Here is a 17,772-nt window from a genome sequence, read left to right as displayed (position 1 = left end):
TTAGAAATAATTTTTGCAGAAAGAGAAGCTAGTGAGAAAGGTACGTCTTCCACTTTGGAAGATTTTCAGAATATGAGGATCATGTCTCTGTCAATTCGGAGTCTGACAATGACTTGGAAGAAGAGGATGAGATTGACCCTCAGCCAGCCCCAGGACCAGCCCGTCAGCAACGAGCTCATCAGCAGCCTGCAGAAGGAAAAATATGGATGTCAAAAAATTGTGAAATTGAATGGTCTTCTTGCCCAAGGAATGAGCCACCACGCATGGCTGCCAATGTGATAAGGATGCAACCAGAGCCGACGCGGATGGAGGTTAATCGTGTGCAGGACACAAAGTCTTCTTTTGAACTGTTCACCCCAGACACCATCCAGAAAATCATTCTGGACTGCACTAATTTGGAGGGAAGGCGTGTTTTTGGAAAGAGATGGAAGGAGATGGACCAAACTCCTTTACATGCATACTTTGGGGTTCTTATCCTTGCTGGTGTTTTCAGATCCAATGGGGAATCCACAGAATCCCTGTGGGATGCAGAAACTGGCAGATAACTTCTCAGTGCAACAATGTCTCTGGAAAACTTCCACATTATTTCCAGGATTATCCGCTTTGATAACCGAGACACCAGACCAGCTCGGCGGCAGAGAGACAAGCTAGCTGCAATCAGGTCAGTGTGGGACAAGTGGGTGGACCGCCTTCCCGTTTTACAACCCTGGGCCCAACGTTACTGTTGATTAGCAGCTTATGTCATTTAGGGGACGCTGCCCCTTCAGGCAGTGCATACCGTCTAAACCCGCATAATATGGAATCAAGATCTGGCCTCCCTGTGATGCTGCTTCATCATATGCGTGGAACTTGCAAGTGTATACGGGCAAGCCAGATGGAGAAGCCCCCGAGAAGAACCAAGAGATGCGGATTGTCCTGGACGTGACACAGGAACTCCGTGACCACAACATAACACGCAATAACTTTTTTGCTTTACAAGCTGGCAGAGGAGCTTCTCAAGAAGAAGCTGACGATGTAAGGAACAGTATGAAAAAACAAGCCAGAGCGCCCACCTCAGCTGTTGAATACACGGAACAGGCCTATCAATTCCTCTAAGTTTGTGTTCATGGCCGACACGTCCCTAGTGTCCTACATGCCAAAGAAAGGCAAAAATGTGGTACTCATGAGTACGCTGCACAGATTGGAACAGAGGGAATCTCCAGAGAAGAGTCTGCGCTTTCTCGAGGAGCTGGGCAAGGCATTGGTAAGACCTTAAATTCAGAGGAAGCAAGATATCCCAAGGACCCCAGCTTCTGCAGCCATTGTGAGGAGGATTCAGGAGGAGGATGATGGTGCCCCATCCGCCCGACCCACAGAAACAACAACTCCAATACCAGAAGTGTGAGTATTGTTGTTGCATGTGTGTGTCTGACTCTCCTACCTTGGCCTGCTGTAACTATATATGTGCGTGAATGAATTGTTAGTAAAGTTCCTGAACTAAGTGTTTTCATCATTCTAGATTGCAGCGGGTAGCAAAAAGAAGAAGCGCTGCGATGTGTGTGGACCCAAGAAGGACAGGAAGAAACAGTACACATTTTTCATCTGCACGAAATACATTTGCAACACACACACAGTAAAACTCTATCCCTTGTGGTGTGTAGACTGGCCTTAATTTGTGTTCAATGGGAACTGAATTATCATTTCCATAAAATACTGTATGTAAAATTTGTCCTTCCAATTTGTTCAGTTCAAAGCAATAAACATCAATTGTGATGAAAACCTTTCATTTATATTTGTTCAAGATTAACATGATTTATTCCACCCATGTCTTGACTATAATAGATTTTTGTTTACAAAAACGTATTGATAAATGTGATCTAGCAGAGGAAAATGGCAAATATTAACCATGTATGCTGTCTATATTGCATGTAATTGATATAAGTCAACATCTAAGTGTTAAGTATTTTTATGTAAATTGTTATGGCTGTATTGTTATAAAAACCCAATCATGTTTTTTTTCAGATGCTAAGCTGCATGACTGTTTGCTAGCACAGACTGGAATATGTTCCGGGATTCTTCCGATGGCATTGAGGAGTACACCACATCAGTCACTGGCTTCATCAATAAGTGCATCAATGACGTCAACTGTACGTACATACCCCAACCAGAAGCCATGGATTACAGTCAACCAGAAGCCATGGATTACAGGCAACATCCGCACTGAGCTAAAGAGTAGAGCTGCCGCTTTCAAGGAGCGGGACTCTAACCCGGAAGCTCATAAGAAATCCCGCAATGCCCTCCGACAAACCATCAAACAGGCAAAGCGACAATACAGGACTAAGATTGAATCGTACTACACTGGCTGCGACGCTTGTCGGATGTGGCAGGGCTTGCAAACTATTACAGACTACAAAGGGAAGCACAGCCGAGAGCTGCCCAGTGACACGAGCCTACCAGACGAGTTAAATTACTCCTATGCTCGCTTCGAGGCAAGTAACACTGAAACATGCATGAGAGCATCAGCTGATCCAGACGACTGTGTGATCAGGCTCTCCGCAGCCGATGTAAGTAAGACCTTTAAAAAGGTCAACATTCACAAGGCCGCAGGGCCAGACGGATTACCAGGACGTGTACTCCAAGCATGCACTGACCAACTGGCAAGTGTCTTCACTGACATTTTCAACCTGTCCCTGATTGAGTCTGTAATACCAACATGTTTCAAGCAGACCACCATAGTCCCTGTAACCAAGAACACTAAGGCAACCTGCCTAAATGACTACCGACCCGTAGCACTCACATCTGTAGCCATGAAGTGCTTTGAAAGGCTGATCATGGCTCACATCAACACCATTATCCCAGAAACCCTAGATCCACCCTAATTTGCATACCACCCTAACAGATCCACAGATGATGCAATCTCTATTGCACTCCACACTGCCCTTTCCCACCTGGACAAAAGGAACACCTACGTGAGAATGCTACTCCATGACTACAGCTCAGCGTTCAACACCATAGTGCCCTCAAAGCTCATCACTAAGCTAAGAACCCTGGGACTAAACACCTCCCTCTGCAACTGGATCCTGGACTTCCTGACGGGCCACCCCCAGGTGGTAATGGTAGGTAACAACACATCTGCCATGCTGATCCTCAACACGGGGGCCCCTCAGGGGTGCATGCTCAGTCCCCTCCTGTACTCCCTGTTCACTCATGACTGCACAGCCAGGCACGACTCCAACACAATCATTAAGTTTGCCAATGACACAACAGTGGTAGGCCTGATCACCGACAACGACGAGACAGAATATAGGGAGGAGGTCAGAGACTTGGTCGTGTGGTGCCAGGACAACAACCTCTCCCTCAACGTGATCAAGACAAAGGAGATGATTCTGGACTACAGGAAAGGTAGGACCGAGCACGCCCCCATTGTCATCGACGGGGCTGTAATGGAGCAGGTTGAGAGCTTCAAGTTCCTTGGTGTCCACATCACCAACAAACTAACATGGTCCAAGCACACCAACAGCCGTGAAGCGGGCACGACAAAACCTATTCCCCCTCAGGAGACTGAAAAGATTTGGCATGGGTTCTCAGATTCTCAAAAGGTTCTACAGCTGCACCAGAGAGAGCATCCTGACTGGTTGCATCACTGCCTGGTATGGAAACTGCTCGGCCTCCTACCGCAAGGCACTACAGAGGGTAGTGCGTACGGCCCAGTACACACAGTACAAGCTTGGGGCCAAGCTTCCTGCCATCCAGGACCTCTGGACCAGGCGTGTCAGAGGAAGTCCCAAAAAATTGTCAAAGACTCCAGCCACCCTAGTCATAAACTGTTCTCTCTGCTACTGCACGGCAAGCAGTACCGGAGCGCCAAGTCTAGGTCCAAGAGGCTTCTAAACAGCTTCTACCCCCAAGCCATAAGACTCCTGAACATCTAATCAAATGGCTACCCAGACTATTTGCATTGCCCCCCCCCATCTCTTTGCTGCTACTTTGTTAATATCTATGCAGTCACTTTAATAACTCTACTTACACGTACATATTACCTCAATTAACCGGTGCCCCCGCACATTGACTCTGTACCCGTACCCCCTGTATATAGCCTCACTATTGTTATTTTACTGCTGCTTTTTAATTAATTGCTACTTTTCATATTCTTTCATTATTGTGTATTTTTGAAACTGCATTGCTGGTTTGGGCTTGTAAGTAAGCATTTCACTGTAAGGTCTATCTATACCTGTCGTATTCGGCACATTTGACAAATAACATTTGATTTGATAATGTTGTGGGTCCATCAGACCCGCGAACATTGGCTGAATAACAAAAACTTGAACACCACACAAGGGTTAAGTCAAAACTGTAACTCGGCCACTTGGGGACATTCCTTGTCTTCTTGGTAAGCAACTTGAGTGTATATTTGGCTATTGACCTGCTGAAAAGTGAATTAATCTTCTAGTGTCTGGTGGAAAGCAGACTCAAACAGATTTTCCTATAGGATTTTTCCTGTGGTTAGCTCGGTTATGTTTCTTTTTTATCCTTAAAAACTCCCCGGTCCTTAATGATTACAAACACACCAGTAACATGATGCAGCCACCACTATGCTTGAAAATATAGAGTGGTACTCAGTAAACTGCATTGCTGGTTCGGGCTTGTAAGTAAGCATTTCACTGTAAGGTCCATCTATACCTGTCGTATTGGGCAGGTATATTTTTTGTAACTGTTTCAAGTAATGCAAGTTCTTGTGCTGTTAGGGGAATAACCTATTGTGTACATGTACATGTAATCTGTAGCTGTATTTCTTTGTGTTATCTGTGATCGTTTTGTTTGTCTTGTGTAGTTTATTAATTATTATACCTAAACTGTATGTGTAAACATGTATACGCAGGGCCCAGCTGTAAAAGAGACCTTGGTCTCAGTCTGTGTTCCTTGTTGAAATAAAAGGTATAATAATAATTTTTTAAGTATTGGATTTGTCCCAAGAAAAACAATTGCTTTGCTACATTTTTGCCAGTATTACTTTTGTGCCTTTTTGCAAACAGGATGCACATTTTGGAATATTTTTTATTTGCTACAGGCTTCCTTCTTTTCCCTGTCAACTTGGTTAGCATTGTGGAGTAACTATGTTGTTGATCCAGCCTGTTTTCTCCTATTTCAGCCATTAAACTGTAATTATTTTTAAAAGTCACCATTGTCCTCACGGTGAAATCCCTGAGCGGTTGGTTACCTTATACTCTCCGGCAACTGAGTTAGGATGGACAACTTGTATATTTGTAGTGACTGGTGTATTCATACGCCATTGTAATTAATAACTTCATCCTGCTCAAAGGGGTAAAAAAAATAAAAAGCAGGTAATGAATATCCATCTACCACTAGGTGCCCTTCTTTGCAAGGCATTGGAAATTGAATCTTTCCAATTAAGCTTACAGATAATTGTATGTGTGGGCTACAGATATGAGGTAGTCATTCAAAAATCATGTTAAACACCATTATTGCACACAAGTGTGTCCATGCAACTTATTAAGCACAATTTTACTCCTGCATTTATTTAGGCTTGCCCTAACAAAGGGGTTGAATACTTATTGACCCAATACATTTCAGCTTTTCATTTGTACACATGTAAAAACTATTCCACTTTGACATTATGGGGTATTGTGTGTATGTGACTTTTTTGGTAATTGAATACATTTTAAATTCAGGCTGTAACACAACAAATGGTGGATAAAGTCACAGGGTGAGAATATTTTCCAAAGGCACTGTACCTAGCAGCCATCTTCATTTACCTTGAGTAAATTCACAAACAGAAATGGAAGCCACAAATCTTCATTCTAGCAGAGCTGGCCTACAGATAACTTCGACCATAGATAACGTGTGATGGCATGTACACATATCATCAAACAACTTGCATCTAACCACATCCAGATGGAGTGGGTTTCTCCAGTCACGTCAGCTCACTTGCTCTGTAGTACAATGGCAGGACTTCAAAACACACTGCATCTCTGACCCTGTTTTTAGGTTTAGGGTGAGCCTACATATATATTTTTCCTGTAAAGTTCAAAAAGGGCCAAATAGGTTTGGTTAGTTTGTTCAACTTCACACATTGTGTACATAAATGATGCTGTATGCAACGATCAGTGTTGGCTAGTCAACAAAAACAATTGGATATGGAAATAATTATCTGCAAAAAACATACTGACTGTATTTATCTAATGTAGGTTTTAGTGTATTAAATTATGAAATGAATACTTTTGTAGTATATTAAAATGTAATAAAAAGAAAAACAAACATGTTTTGAAGAAAGGGTTTTGATCATGTATATTACTTTTCCCTCTACAATAAAGCCCTTTCCCAAACATGTCCTGTTAAGTATTTAGAACACAGCTATCTTATAGCCGAGCGACGGCAGGCGGGACGTTGGCTTTGTGGCTCTTTGCTGACAGAAACGTTCTCCAATTCTCCTTATTCTAGTGAACCTCCATCTCCACCACACTCTTGTCCCGGAGTCAATCTCTCAACACCCCTCTGGTTGCTCTGCTGTCATCTGGGTCAAATGAATACAGATGTCTGAAATGAAAACATGTTGGTAGTGACCCAGACCTCTCTCTAGGCTTTACTGACACCTTCTGGTAGACTGGCAGGTTATTCTTTGCACAAATGTGGTTGACCTCATCGAACTGTTTGACTGCCCAGAAAAAACAGGAATGAATTTCACACTGCTCAATGGGCAGCTTTGTATAACCTACTGTCATGAGTTTCTCTGCTCCTCCTAAGACTTTATAATAAAGAACGACAGTCACAGATAACACAATCACACGTTAGCTTTGAATTAATAATATACACAAACAAATATATTGACATAGCAATCCATCTGGATAGGTTATGATGCAAATAGATCTGCAAAATACAAGTTTCAATCTCTCTAGCCCTGTCATACACAGTCCGCATCCAGGCTAGGAGCACACAAAATGTGGACACGGATCTTACCATGACACCACACTGCGGTGCCATACACGAAGCTCTGCAAGCACCCTTTGGGCTGGGGTGCATCTCAATAGTCTCAAAAGGCTTTCTCGGCTTGTTTCTCTTCCTACATATGCACTGACCGACCAGTCCAGATGGAGGAGGGGGGGGTCATGGAGAGGAAGGCAACTTTAAACTATTGACATCCACCCTCCATCTTGGGATCAAAAGCTTCTCCATCCATTGCCTCATCTCTTCGCCGATTCTTCCAACTCTCACTACCTCTTTTTCCACATACCTCATCTATTCATCACCCCTCCCTCACAGTCACTTCTTCATCTTGCCCTTCTTGTGGACACCACAGCCGAAGCCAGACTTCTTCTGGTCATTGAGGCGCTGCTTGCCCATGCCCCGGAGCTTCTTCAAGCCTCCACTCTGCAAGAACCTCTGTTTCTCTGTCTTCTTGCGCTGCTTTACGATCTGGTCACGGCTCTTCAGCTCTGAGCGCGGGCCCCACCACCCCTCTGCTGGCCTGGGGGACCCAGGGCCCGGTCTGGCCTGCCTCGGCCTGGAAGAGAGGGGAGGGAGACAGGGTTAGAGAAGAGAAGGGCAGCATTTCAATTGTTTAGCGTTATTTTATCATGCTGTATTGAAAGAAACATAGCAATTTTGAAAGTACATCAAACTGGACATTGCTCTTGTTATTTTCTAAGTGTTTTGGAATAGATCTTAGGTAGTAGTAGAGCCCAAAGACTGGAGCTTGGAGAATGTCCCAAAGACTGGAGCTTGGAGAATGTCCCAAAGACTGGAGCTTAGAGAATGTCCCAAAGACTGGAGCTTGGAGAATGTCCCAAAGGGATGCATCAATGTCTGCTTTACTTACAGACACATCATACCCATCACAAACAACTGATCCAAACTCTAGCTAGAGCTTTCTGATGAAGTGCACTTCTACCTCCACCCCTCCTTCCTCTGCCTCCAGTCTCTCCATCTGAATCTCCACCCCCTCCGTCATCCACCTTGTACTTCTTCTTCCACTCTTCATAGCTGTGAAACAGGGTCAAGGAAATAAAACATCCTTAGAACACTGCAGTGGTACAATTACAAGTGAGGACTTACACAATGCACAATAAGCCGAGGGTGTTGGAATTTCCTTATTAATAGCTTTCATCAGAAAAGATCAGTTTGAGATGACAAAAAGGATGCACTTTCTTCTTGTTCATCTGTCCCGTCTCTGTTCTCTTCTTCTTCTAGTCTGCCTCCTTTCCTGTTTCTTTGACGAAGCGCTTTCTCTTGCGATCCTTGCAGAGAGATGATTTATATGTCAAGTGAGGTTGCATGGTGTGTGTCATGGTGTTCCTTCTTACCACTTCATCATGTGTTTGTGCTGGTTGAGTCGGTCTCCTTCGTCTCCCATCAGGTCCAGTACAGCAGTAGAAGCCTGCTGCTCAAACGTTGTGCCTTCTGTTCCCAGGCTCAGTCTGCAAACAAACACTGAGTTATATCACCATTATCCCACATTCACAGAATGACTATTTTGGTATTTTGTAAAGCAGAATGGACTGTGTAGTCAGCCTTTCTCATACCCTCTCTCAGAGTTGAAGTCTTTGGGTCTGTAGAGGATGTAGTTCTCATCGCGGCCAGTCTGTTTGGTCTTCTTACTGTCTGGCCTCTCTGCCTCGCCGTCGTCCTGTGGCTTCCTCCTCTTCCCCTCCACTACCTCAGAGAACACCCCCTGGTGGAGAAATGACAGAAGTACACCTATTTCTACAATCTCTCGTCATTCAATCTGATTTAAAACATAACCCTTGGTCATATGATACTACTTTGTCTGTGGTGGTGCTATACACTATTGTTGACTTGCAATGGAACACGTACATGCTAGGTTTTATACCATGTAGATGGATACTTAGAGTATAAGTGCTAACCTGAAGGTCCTCCTCTTCACTGTCTTCCTGGTCAGTCATGTGGTGTGTGGAGGGCAGAGCAGTGACAGGAACATGATACTTGCCCTCTGAAGCCAGAACCACCTTCTTCTGGGTGAAATTATCCACCAGCCGTGTCCCTAGAATGCTTGGCTCGCATCACCACGCTGGCGTTGGTCTTGCTGTTCGAGTTGATCTCAAAGATTGTCTGGAGAAAAAGTGCTGTGGTCATTTAAACAGTATTACTACAGGTTAGTCATTCATTCATAGAGAATAGCTTCCAATATACATTTCTGATGTAAACTCACAGCTTTATCCTTGTAGCCCTTAATGCAGTCCACCATTTGAAGGCGCTCCAGTTCCATTTTCTCTAAGCCTGACCCTGAAAATAGACCAAAGCAACGTGGGTTAATATCATAGCAAGAGTAAGGGAGCATATGCGTGTGATTTTCATGAGAACCCAAGATCTGATGAGGATCCACTGAGACAGTAACTTCATTGATTTAATATCCCACATTAAAGTGCACTGGTAAAGTAGTTAATAGGTCAGTTATCTAAAGGCTTCCTCATGCTTCCTTACAGCTGGCGCCTAGCCCAACGAGTGTGCTCGCATATTCCCTTAAAAGGCCGCTTGAAAAACATCTTGCGATGCCGTAGCCAGTATAGACTTCCTCAGACTAGATAAGATAACAAGAAATTGGTCATTAATTCTGACGTTTATTAATTCTGACATGATCTTAGTCGCGGAATTTTACATCTAAGATGTTTTAGTGCAGTATTTCTCAAGTGAAAAACTTTGCATGAAAACAAGTCGTCTATCACTGAATGACAACAAATACTTAATTGAAGAATCCCTACTGCTGACCAATGACCGACGAAGGGGCGTAGACTTGGATAACGAAATTTGGCTTGCCTAAGAAAATAAAAATTGTACGCGTACAGCCGGAAAACCCCTTGCCGACAACCAAAACGTCACAAAATATGCGCAAACTGTTCCGAAGTGTTTCTGATGCGGACACCTTTACTGACCTAACAGTGGGTGGACAGCCATGCTGGAGAGCTTTGTGTTCTTGACCCGTTTAAAAGCACTCTGGCGAGGGCATGGGCCGGGACTTGATGTACTGCTTGTAGGCGTTGTCCGCTATGCAGGTCATGAGCGTTCTCATGGGCCGTGATCAGCTGGGACTCCTCATCATCCAGGATGCTCTGGGGAACACGACCAAACACACCGTCCGACTCTGGAGGGAGAGAAAAATAGAAATGAAGAGATGAGAAAGAGAGTGATAGAGTGAGTGAGAGGCACGAGGAAGGGACAGAGACAGAAATATATGAAAGTAAGCAAGAGAATTGAGTATCCATGACAGAAAACAAGTGTGACAAGACAACTGCAGGGGTGAGCAATGGCTCCATTCCCTCACACTGTGTATGACATGTTTATGTCCAGTGCTGGTAAAGACAAAAGGTATCTCATCTGTACACACCAGGCTGTAGGCAGCGCCACTGCGGCCTGCGCGTGCCACTCGACCTGGGGTTGAAAAACCAGAGATGAGACAACAATGGTGAGGAAGGTGTATTTCATTATACTATATATCATTGACTCAGATGGTTGTCATTGGCCTTTCTTTCCAACGTACATAAGTTACAATTCAAGATAACCTAAAACAGTATGTTGGCCATATTATAGTTCTAATGCTCCCCCTGTTGTTTGTGTTACGCACCAACTCTATGCAGGAAGAGCTTGGCTTTTGGAGGGGAAGTTGTAGTTGATGACGTTTTCCAGCAGGGGGATGTCTATACCGCGAGCAGCCACGTCTAACAATCAGCACCATGGCCTTGCGGTGGACAAATTTACCAATGTTGATCTTCCTGGCAGTCTGGTCCAGGGCACTGTAGATGTAGGCACACTCCACGCCCTCAGTGGACAGCAGCTAACCATAGGGTAACACAGAGCTATCTTCAAAACTTGTTGAAAGGTACAAGGCTGAGGACAACCAAACCGTATTCAATGACTAGCTTCTCCTTCTATTCACGAGGCTCTCACCTCTTTGAGGTACTCCACATGGTGTTTGGTGGCAACAAAGACTACTGTCTGCGCCTGGGGCGTCGCCACATTCCTCAGCAGGTGGAGCAGCAGAGCCGGCTTATCACACATCCTCAGGTGGAAGAAGGACAGCTGGGAGAGGAAAAAATACAATGTTATGCTACAACTTTTATATTATGTCATTGACTCAAACACAGGTTTCACATTTCAACACTTGAAGGGATTCCAACAGTGTAACCAAACTTCAAATTGTGTGAATGTGGGTTTTAGCAAGTCTATTAGCTTAACCTTCAGCAGCTCACTCAGCTTGCTGTCCACGTCCAGACGAATCAGCACTGGCTCCGTCAACCCTGCACAAAACACAATCCTTTCAGAGCACTACACATCTTGCCTTGTACACAACTCAATATCAAAAGGCTGCACAAGAACGCATAGGTTGTGGGTGGGCTTTAGATTACCATTGAAGGGATGTTGTGGCTGGGCTTACCAGCTCTAGCAAACTCCACAAGTAGTTTGGGCAGAGTGGCGGAAAACAGCAGTGTCTGTCTGTTGTCTGGAAGCCTCCGGATGATCTCCTGGAGCTGGTCAGCAAAGGCCATCTCAAACAGCCTGTCAGCCTCATCAAACACAACGTACTCCACAGTCTGTAGCTTCAGGTTCATCTCCATGACAACATGCATCAGACGACCTGGGGTACCGATAATTCTGTAGGCAGAAGACATAACTCAAATCAACAGCACAGAACAACAAAAACTACAACCTTATTTTAATTTAAAATGGCATTATAGCAAATTACAGCAGTACATTGTGAAGACCATAGTGTACATACATGTCTGGGTTCTCATGAAGTGCAGCAAACTGATCATCCATTCTGAAAATAAACAAGATGTTCAGTTGATGCTTGTAAGCAACTTTCAACACAACAAGACTGAAGATTTAATTAATAATACCTGTCTCCACCAAGGATCAACTCAGTCTTAAGGCCAGTGAATTTCCCCAAATGAAACACAATAAAATGAATATAGTTACTATTTTCTGGTACTGCCCAACGAACAAAACATACTATCCCTAAAAAAATGACAAAGATTAAACCCATTTACGTAAAGTAAATAAAAAAAATAAAAAAAAGGTTAAATAAAAATAATTACGTTAGGGCTGTGACGTTACCAATATGGCAATATTTTTTTCAATGCAAGAATGAAAACATGAAGCAGACAACTCTTTGGGCCATTAAAAACCTGCTGTATGTAAAATATTGTGTGCTATAGCTTGGAAAATGTATAAAGTTTTTCCAACGTTATGGCTGTTTTCCTAAAGAAGTGAAATCCGCTTTGTGCATTGTTTCCTTGTCACGATACTAATGACTATCGCGATACGGTTATCGTCTTGGCCCTAGTTTATGTACAAATATGTATATTATATTGTAAAGTGATGGATGAAAAATAGACTATGAAAAGCCTATCCTGACCTCTTTGGTGAACTTCATGGTTTGCAGCACCAACTCTCTGGTGGGGGTCAGAATGAGAGCCCTGGCCCCTGTCTTGGCCTGAGGGGCCTTCAGCTTCTCAAACATGGGCACCAAGAACGCAGCTGTCTTCCCGCTGCCTGTCCTTACCATGGCAACCATGTCCTTGCCATCTAGAATCACTGGGATAGTCTGAAAGGGGGAGAGAGAGGTCTTGTAAATAATCTACCTGATATATCAGTGAAATGTAAAGATCCAAGGGCATTGGCATACCTTTCTCTGGATTGGAGTAGGGACTTTGTAGCCCTTCTTCATGACCCCTTTAAAAACTGGGTAACTGAGACCTGCAATTACCAAAATATGTCGGTTAGGACATACGCAGGACACACTGCTGTATAAAACCTTTAATTGTCTCAAAAAGATGGCCTACAGGTAAGCCTACCACAATTTCTTACCCATGGACTGGAAGCCCCCAGACTTATTTTTCTTCTTGTTCTGAGCTCTGACCAGCTCCCTGGTGTCAGGTTCCACATCAGACAGGCACTCTGATGAAGCTCCAGGGAACCGAGGTAACTTTCTTCCAGCCTGAAAAACATTAAATAACATGACATTGTCATTATGGAGATGGATATGCTCATAATCATATCCCACTCAAAACCAAATCTAGCATGACTTTAATATTTTCTCATGTAATTGGCAATAAATCAATTCTAGACCTGACATTACAGAGACCCACAAAAGAGGCATATTTATTACGATGATTCTGGGTCGTCACTAGTTTACACAGCCACAAATGGCTAAACCCCACCTATTTCTACAATCTCTCTTCATTCAATCTGATTTAAAACATAACCCTAGAATTAACCCCAACCACAATGCTAACCTTATGCCTAAATAAATAAATAAACAGAATGGAGTACCGTGAATTAAAAGACAGTACTGTGAGGCCGTCTTCATCGACCTGGCCAAGGCTTTCGACTCTGTCAATCACCATATTCTTATCGGCAGACTCAGTAGCCTCGGTTTTTCTGATGACTGCCTTGCCTGGTTCACCAACTACTTTGCAGACAGAGTTCAGTGTGTCAAATCGGAGGGCATGTTGTCCGGTCCTCTGGCAGTCTCTATGGGGGTACCACAGGGTTCAATTCTCGGGCCGACTCTTTTCTCTGTATATATCAATGATGTTGCTCTTGCTGCGGGCGATTCCCTGATCCACCTCTACGCAGACGACACCATTCTGTATACTTCTGGCTCTTCCTTGGACACTGTGCTATCTAACCTCCAAACGAGCTTCAATGCCATACAACACTCCTTCGTGGCCTCCAACTGCTCTTAAAACGCTAGTAAAACCAAATGCATGCTTTTCAACCGTTCGCTGCCTGCACCCGCCCGACTAGCATCACCACCCTGGAAGGTTCCGACCTAGAATATGTGGACATCTACATCTCCTTCACTCACGCCGCCAAACTTAACCTAGTAAAACTGACTATCCTACCGATCCTCGACGATGTCATCAACAAAATAGCTTCCAATACTCTACTCAGCAAACTAGATGCAGTTTATCATAGTGCCATCCGTTTTGTTACCAAATCACCTTATACCACCCACCACTGCGACCTGTATGCTCTAGTCGGCTGGCCCTCGCTACATATTCGTCGCCAGACCCACTGGCTCCAGGTCATCTATAAGTCCATGCTAGGTAAAGCTCCGCCTTATCTCAGTTCACTGGTCACGATAACAACACCCACCCGTAGCACGCGCTCCAGCAGGTATATCTCACTGATCATCCCAAAAGCCAACACCTCATTTGGCCGCCTTTCCTTCCAGTTCTCTGCTGCCTGTGACTGGAACGAATTGCAAAAATCGCTGAAGTTGGAGACTTTTATTTCCCTCACCAACTTTAAACATCTGCTATCTGAGCAGCTAACCGATCGCTGCAGCTGTACATAGTCCATCTTGTTGCCACCCCTATTACTAGCCTCTTCAACCTCTCTTTCGTGTCGTCTGAGATCCCCAAAGATTGGAAAGCAGCTGCGGTTATCCCCCTCTTCAAAGGGGGGGACACCCTTGACCCTAACTGCTACAGACCTATATCTATCCTACCCTGCCTTTCTAAGGTCTTCGAAAGCCAAGTCAACAAACAGATTACCGACCATTTCGAATCCCACCACACCTTCTCCGCAATGCAATCTGGTTTCAGAGCTGGTCATGGGTGCACCTCAGCCACGCTCAAGGTCATAAACGATATCGTAACCGCCATCGATAGGAAACAATACTGTGCAGCCGTATTCATTGACCTGGCCAAGGCCTTTGACTCTGTCAATCACCACATCCTCATTGGCAGACTCGACAGCCTTGGTTTCTCTAATGATTGCCTCGCCTTGGTTCACCAACTACTTCTCTGATCGAGTTCAGTGTGTCAAATCGGAGGGTCTGTTGTCCGGGCCTCTGGCAGTCTCTATGGGGGTGCCACAGGGTTCAATTCTTGGACCGACTCTCTTCTCTGTTTACATCAATGATGTCGCTCTTGCTGCTGGTGATTCTCTGATCCACCTCTACGCAGACGACACTATTCTGTATACTTCTGGCCCTTCTTTTGACACTGTGTTAACAACCCTCCAGGCGAGCTTCAATGCCATACAACTCTCCTTCCGTGGCCTCCAACTGCTCTTAAATACAAGTAAAACCAAATGCATGCTCTTCAACCGATCGCTGCCTGCTCCTGCCCGCCTGTCCAACATCACTACTTTGGACGGCTCTGACTTAGAATATGTGGACACCTACAAATACCTAGGTGTCTGGTTAGACTGTAAACTCTCCTTCCAGACTCACATCAAACATCTCCAATCCAAAGTCAAATCTAGAATTGGCTTCCTATTCCGCAACAAAGCATCCTTTACTCATGCTGCCAAACATACCCTTGTAAAACTGACCATCCTACCAATCCTCGACTTCGGTGATGTCATTTACAAAATAGCCTCCAAAACCCTACTCAATAAATTGGATGCAGTCTATCACAGTGCCATCCGTTTTGTCACCAAAGCCCCATATACTACCCACCACTGCGACCTGTACACTCTCGTTGGCTGGCCCTCGCTTCATACTCGTCGCCAAACCCACTGGTTCCAGGTCATCTACAAGACCCTGCTAGGTAAAGTCCCCCCTTATCTCAGCTCGCTGGTCACCATAGCAGCACCTACCTGTAGCACGCGCTCCAGCAGGTATATCTCTCTAGTCACCCCCAAAACCAATTCTTCCTTTGGACGCCTCTCCTTCCAGTTCTCTGCTGCCAATGACTGGAACAAACTACAAAAATCTCTGAAACTGGAAACACCTATCTCCCTCACTAGCTTTAAGCACCAGCTGTCAGAGCAGCTCATAGATTACTGCACCTGTATATAACCCATCTACAATTTAGCCCAAACAACTACCTCTTTACCTACTGTATTTATTTATTAATTTATTTTGCTCCTTTGCACCCCATTATTTCTGTCTCTACTTTGCACTTTCTTCCACTGCAAACCAACCATTCCATTGTTTTTTTAGTTTTTATTTTACTTGCTGTGTTGTACTCACTTCGCCTCCATGGCCTTTTATATTTTTATTTATTTATACATATATTTGTTTGCCTTCACCTCCCTTATCTCACCTCACTTGCTCACATTGTATATAGACTTATTTTTTTTTTCACTGTATTATTGACTATATGTTTGTTTTACTCCATGTGTAACTATGTGTTGTTGTATATGTCGAACTGCTTTGCTTTATCTTGGCCAGGTCGCAATTGTAAATGAGAACGTGTTCTCAATTTGCCTACCTGGTTAAATAAAGGTTAAATAAATAAAAAAATAAAAAAAATCTGTAAACAGCCCACCCAATTTACCTACCTCATCCCCTTACTGTTTTTATTTATTTACTTTTCTGCTCTTTTGCACACCAGTATCTCTACTTGCACATGATCATCTGATGATTTATCACTCCAGTGTTAATCTGCTAAATTGTAATTATTCGCTCCTATGGCCTATTTATTGCCTACCTCCTCATGCGTTTTGCACACAATGTATATAGACTAATTTTTCCCACCCCTACTGTGTTATTGACTTGTTTATTATTTACTCCATGTGTAACTTTGTGTTGTTGTCTGTTCACACTGCTATGCTTTATCTTGGCCAGGTCGCAGTTGTAAATGAGAACTTGTTCTCAACTAGCCTACCTGGTTAAATAAAGGTTAAATAAAAATAAATAAATGCCTAAACTTAAATACTGACCAAAAAAAGATTTGTTTACATACGTTTTTACCAAAGGCAATTTTGACTTTGTAGCAACTAGTGACAACCCCGATGGTCTGTTGCAAAACGTTTACTAAACGGAAGTAACCGGAACGGGGAGGGACCTACCTCAATTTGTCCAATAGAAACTCTCGTTTTAGTTGCAAAACAGAACGTTTACACCCATAGCCAAGTACTCGAGACAATTTGACATCCAATGTTAGCAGCCTAGTTAGCGTGTTAGCTGGCTACGGGTTTGCAACTAGCCAAGTAAATTCATAGCTGGTAGATTTACGTAACTTTGCTCAAATTACTAAAACAAATTGTTTACCTAGCTACAATAACATAAACATGAAATGGTTCTTACAGAATCATCGTCCATGATTTTAGCAGCAACTTCGAAGTCCCCACCATCCGACTCGTCAGGCTCCCGATGGCCAATGTGTCTCTTTTTCTTCATCAGCTTCTTCTTTCTTTGAGCCATTGCGATAAGTATCTGCACCGTTAACTTGTTTAACTTTGTTCAACGCTTTGAAATGGTTAGAATATTTAAAAAACGAATGGTGCTTGCCAATAAATCAGCAACTCAGCACATGACAACAACACAGAAAGCAGACATTTTGAAACACGTGAGATTCTGCACGTAAGAATCCTACGTCGGCGCATGATATGACGTCAGTGTGTTTTCTCTTGACGTTTCGTTCTTGTGGGGGGGACAATTATTTTCACCGCACTTCCATACCCGAACACATTGGGCGCGTTCAAGCATAACACTTTTGTCAAGTCGGTGACCATCGTTGGTCTCTGCCTTTCAAAGTGTGTTGCATTATGGGGATAAAAATTGTCCAACTTGCAGTGGTGTAAATTACTAACGTAAAAATACTTTCAAGTACTACGTAAGTATTTTTTTTTTGAGTCTGTACTTTACTATTTTTACATTTGACAACTTGCTTTTACTACAGTACATTCCTAAAGAAAATAATGAATTTTTTACTCCATACATTTTCCCTGACACCTAAAAGTACTTGTTATGTTTCGAATTCTTGGCAGGGCAGGAAAACGGTCCAATTCACGCACTTATCAAGAGAACATCAATGGTCGCCTACTGGCTCTAATCTAGAGGACTCACTAAACACAAATGCT

The 17,772-nt window shown here is 43.7% G+C and overlaps 1 pseudogene; it reads right to left on the bottom strand.

Moving 5' to 3' along the window:
* Positions 1-5,483: 5,483 nt before the first annotated feature.
* LOC139543534 (ATP-dependent RNA helicase DDX54-like) lies at positions 5,484-17,279 on the bottom strand (annotated as a pseudogene).
* Between the last annotated feature and the right edge of the window lie 493 nt (positions 17,280-17,772).

This window comes from Salvelinus alpinus, chromosome 18 (genome assembly GCF_045679555.1).
Source record: "Salvelinus alpinus chromosome 18, SLU_Salpinus.1, whole genome shotgun sequence".
NCBI classification, from domain to species: Eukaryota; Metazoa; Chordata; class Actinopteri; order Salmoniformes; family Salmonidae; genus Salvelinus; species Salvelinus alpinus.
This window is presented reverse-complemented; position numbering and strand designations above follow the sequence as displayed.